The sequence below is a fragment of the Sceloporus undulatus genome, chromosome 5, assembly GCF_019175285.1.
Source record: "Sceloporus undulatus isolate JIND9_A2432 ecotype Alabama chromosome 5, SceUnd_v1.1, whole genome shotgun sequence".
In the NCBI taxonomy this organism is placed as follows: Eukaryota; Metazoa; Chordata; class Lepidosauria; order Squamata; family Phrynosomatidae; genus Sceloporus; species Sceloporus undulatus.
Genome location: NC_056526.1, coordinates 156,465,906 through 156,470,842, shown reverse-complemented (window position 1 = coordinate 156,470,842; position 4,937 = coordinate 156,465,906).

Below are 4,937 nucleotides of genomic sequence, written 5' to 3'. Positions count from 1 at the left end.
GTGATCGGGGCAGTTGCAGGGGGAGGGCCGGGTTGCTGTGGGCGGGCAGTAGAGCCCGCCCCTCATGACCCCCTCACTCTCGAGCGCTATGTTGCGCAGCCGCAGACCTTCCCTCCCACATACAAATCAATGGCTGGAGAAGGGACAGGTCGGGCGGTGGGCATTTCTGTCCGAAACGAACACCCCCTCTTATGCCTCGTCGCTATCCATACCAGGCTCCCCCCGGATAATTTTTTTTAACTACTGTTGCGTTGACAAATTAAGCGCACAGACGCACCTCTCCGATTCGTGCCTTAGGGGTTTGCAGGTGAAACTACACCCTTCTCCCTCTCTCCCCGGCCGGTTGCTGTGCACCCACGGCCGCCCCTCTCTCTCCTTCACATGTGTCGCTGAAGCCGGCTCCCGCCATCAACTATTTTTTTTTTGTTTAAGCAGCCGCTTTGACAGATTATGCGCGCCGATGTATTTGTGGCCGCTGAGAGAAGGCTGTCTGGCCGGCAGTCCCCTACCCTTTCTCCCCTCTCAACTGGTTACTGTGCACCCTTTGCCCCACCTCTCCTTCCCTTGTGATTAGCATTCCATTCCGTCTCCTAGGAATTTTTTTTTTAAATGCTGTTTTGATAGATTATGCGCACAGTTTCATAGTACAGTAATAGGGCGCTTCAATGGGGGTGTTTTGACAGTTGTAGCACACCTTTCCCCCCCTCTCTTTTGTGGACTTTAGTACCACAACCAGCCCGGGACATGTAATGGGCCCCGGAAACCCGCCCCCCCGGATCCCCCACAAGTGCAATGTGCAGTTCTACATGTTGGCCGCCACTCCTGCGAGCGCCATGCCAAAATGCCATGCCAGGGTGTTGGTGGATGCCCAGAAACTTGACCAATAGCCTTTCGCCCCTTATCCCTTGTCCTCAGTGGCACCTCCCCCAAGTAGACGGCGGATGTGACCTAACCCCAATTTAGGGTCACCTGGTGGGCACCTATTGGCTGCCCAGCCAATGGCGAGGCTTGTAACCTGCCAGGTGGGCGATGCCAACCCCGGACCTCCCTCATTTTCAAATTTGCCCACTCCCCCTTTTTTGGGGCTTGGCGCCATTGCTGTTTCGAACCTCGAGCTGGTAGGATCATCACGAACCCTTTCCAATGGCGGGATCGCAAGCACATGGCTCTTCCGAGATGGCTGCCAGGAAATCAGCTGGTAGGGGGATAGCATGGAAACATGCAGAAACTGTGGACCTTATAGCGCTGTGGGGGGAGGAAAAGGTGCAGCAGCAACTTAGGGAGAACCACAGAAACATTGATGTTTTTGAAAACATCGCCGCAGAAATGCGGAGGAGGGGCCATGACAGAAATGCGGAGGAATGTCGCACGAAATCTAAGGCATTGAAAAGAAAATTTAAGGAGGAATATCAAAAATCGAGGTTGAGCGGAAGCGGCGTGGTAGAAATGCCATTCTTCCACGAGCTTCGCAGAATATTGGCGGGGGGATGCCAGCGTGGAGGCAAAGCGGGTCTCGGACGAGACGGAAGTTACGTACCACGACAGCGAGAACCTCGAGCTGGTGGAGGAAGGGCCCTCTAGACCCATCACGGAGCAGGACCCCTTGGCGGATTCGCAGGCTCCCTTGGCGGACTCGCAGGATCTGTTTTCCCAAGGTAGCATGCCAATACAAATTTCCTCTATAAAAATGTTTTGAAAGAATGTGCGCATGTGTTCCGTATTATATGCACTACAGTTTTGCCAATTGAGCAGTCGGTGTCCGCTGTGTGCCAGGCCCCCCTATGTGGCCCTCCGCCGCAATGGAAAGCCGCTCATGAATCCCTGCACACCGTTTCTGTCTGTGTCCGTGTGCCTGTGGCATCCGAGCAAGGCTGGTTTACTGTGCATTTTTATCTCCGCTTTACAGAGACCGTTGTTACTCAGGATCCAGATCAGGAGATAAATCTGGTGCTGCAGGAGATTGATCCGCAGACCCTGGTGCGAGAACTGCAGCAGCAGGAACCAGCGGCCAGCAGCTCGGGGTCTAACGGAACCCAAACCCAAACCCAAACCCGGGCTGGAAGCAATGGTAGGTTCTCCATTGATGACAAAATGCACTTTCGGCTTCTGCTTTGCTTATGTTGTGTGTATAGGCTGTATACAAAATACATTAGATGTATGGGCTCCCCTCCATTAATTGCATTCTACCAGAACCTTCATTAACACAGTAATCTTGGCATAAAATCGCAAGCACTGGTCAACCTGAGCTTCCCCTTATCACCCATGGAGGTAGCACATGGCAAACCCCAAAAGTCTGGGGTTCCACCAGCAGCCATTTCCCTGCCCCCCCCCTTCCCTCAAACTGGAATATCAGGTTTGTTTTCAAACCTTGCTGTGCCTACTATAAAAGGCTGGAGAATGCCATTCAAAATCTTCCTCCCTTACTTTTGTTATGGAAATTGAGTTTGGACTGCTGAATAGAGGGTAGCCTCAACTGTAATTGTTTTAATTGTAAAGCCTGATATTCCCTTAGCTCTCCTCTAGCCACTAGAAGGTCAGGAAAAGGGACACCCTTTGACAGTGGGACCTGTGGATCTGGTTTCTTAATTGTTTTCCGCTTGTAGAAGGGCATAAACAATGGGTAGGCGCTTCAGCACCATTAACCCACTGCAAACCTTGGGCTAATGGCCAGGCATCCGCCTTGGGATGGCCAATGCTGTTGTCCTCCAACAATAACAACAATAGTAAGTTTTGCCCTCATGGGATATCAGCATACACAGGTCTATAGGTGCCCGCAGCGTTTGTTCTCCACCTTCAACACTTTGCTTAAACCTCCCTCTCCTCCTGTCTCTTCATCTTTCTCTCCTAATGACTTTGCTAACTATTTCATCTCTAAGATTACCACTCTTCGCTCTGAGATAGTCCCTCCTGATTCTTCTACTGCTCTTAATCTTCTTTCGCCTTCCCCTAACAAATTTTCTGTCTTTCCTCCTGCCTCTTTGGATGAACTCTCTACACTTCTGAACTCTTCCAAACCTGCTACCTGTCCTCTTGATCCAATTCCTACTCGTCTTCTAATCTCTATAGCTCCCTCCTTTCTGCCCTCGCTCCTCCATATCTTCAATCTCTCTCTCTCTACAGGCTCCTTCCCCTCGGACTTCAAACATGCTCTCATTTCCCCAATTCTGAAAAAACCTTCTCTTGACCCCTCCTCTCTGTCTAGCTATCGTCCGATTTCTCTTCTCCCCTTTCTTTCTAAAGTTTTGGAACGGGTTGTCTATTCGCGCTGTCTTGAGTTTCTTGAAGCCAATTCCATCCTTGATCCCTTTCAGTCTGGCTTCCGCCCAAGGCATTCTACAGAGACAGCTCTCACTAAGATCTCGAATGACCTTTTACAGGCCAAGGCTAATGGCCTTTACTCTGTTCTCATTCTTCTCGATCTGTCTGCAGCCTTTGACACTGTTGATCACTGTCTTCTAGTTGACATACTCTCTGACCTTGGGTTCTCAGACTCTGTTCTCGACTGGTTTAGATCTTACTTGTCTGGCAGATCTTTTGCAGTAGTTGCAGGGGGTCTGACTTCTTCTCCTGTTCCCTTATCTGTTGGAGTTCCCCAGGGCTCTGTTCTGGGTCCCCTTCTGTTTTCTCTCTACACACTGTCCTTAGGAAAACTCATTAGCTCTTTTGGCCTTTCCTACCATCTGTATGCCGATGACACCCAGCTGTATCTTTCTGCCCCTGACCTTTCTCCAAGGCTTGAACAGCAAGTCTCATCTTGCCTTACAGCTGTCTCACAGTGGATGCGCCATCGGCGTTTGAAGCTCAACATGTCCAAGACGGAGCTTCTTGTCTTTCCTCCTAAGCCCAACCTTCAACACTCCTTTTCTGTCTCTGTGGACAACATTTCCATTCAACCAGTCCAGCAAGCCCGCAGTCTTGGCTTTATCTTTGACTCCTCTCTGTCGTGTATCCCTCAGATCCAGACCACAGCCAAGGCTTGTAGATTCCTTTTGTACAATATTGCCAAAATCCGACCATATCTCACTGCCTCTACTGCCAAGATCCTGGTCCATGCCCTAGTGATCTCACAACTGGATTACTGTAATGTCCTCCTGGCTGGGCTTCCTTTTTCTCACCTCCGTCCTTTAATCTCTGTCCAGCATTCAGCTGCACGCATTATCACTTCCACCCACCGCTCTGACCACATCTCTCCTGTGTTGGCATCCCTTCACTGGCTCCCTCTCCCTTTCCGCATTCAGTATAAGCTCCTGCTGTCGACATTCAAAGCCCTCCATGGACTGGCCCCTCCTTACTTATCAGACCTTCTTTCTCCTCACCTTCCCACCAGGGCCCTCCGTTCTGGTAGTCAAGGTCTGCTGTCTCAGCCCAGGATTTCCTCTGCCCCATCCCGGATTCGCCCCTTTTCACTTGCTGCCCCTCACTCCTGGAACCTTCTTCCTCCACAAGCAAGAGCCATCACTTCTTTAACCAGCTTCAAAACGGAGCTGAAAACCATCCTATTCAGAGAAGCCTTCCCAGGCATCGCATAATTGTCGCTTACTATCTGATGTTCTGTTGTTGGCTGTTTATCGATCCATTTCCTGTATTCCTATGTACTGTATATGTATTATCCTACTTGTGATTATGTATTTTCCCTGGATAATGATTAACCATCCATTATGAAGCCTTGCCCTCCCTCCAGTCCATCTGCCTTGGTCCAGGCCTCGGAGGTTGAGAGGAACTGCTGGACCTCTTACCCTTTCTCGTCACCACTCCCTTCTCCTTCTGTATCATGTCTTTTTTAGATTGTAAGCCTGAGGGCAGGGAACCGTCTAACTAAAAAGATTGCATGTACAGCGCTGTGTAAATTTACAGCGCTTCATAAATAAAGGTTAATAATAATAATAATAATATAGCTGGCCCCCAATGGTAATGTCTTCCTCCTGTGCCTTCCTGCC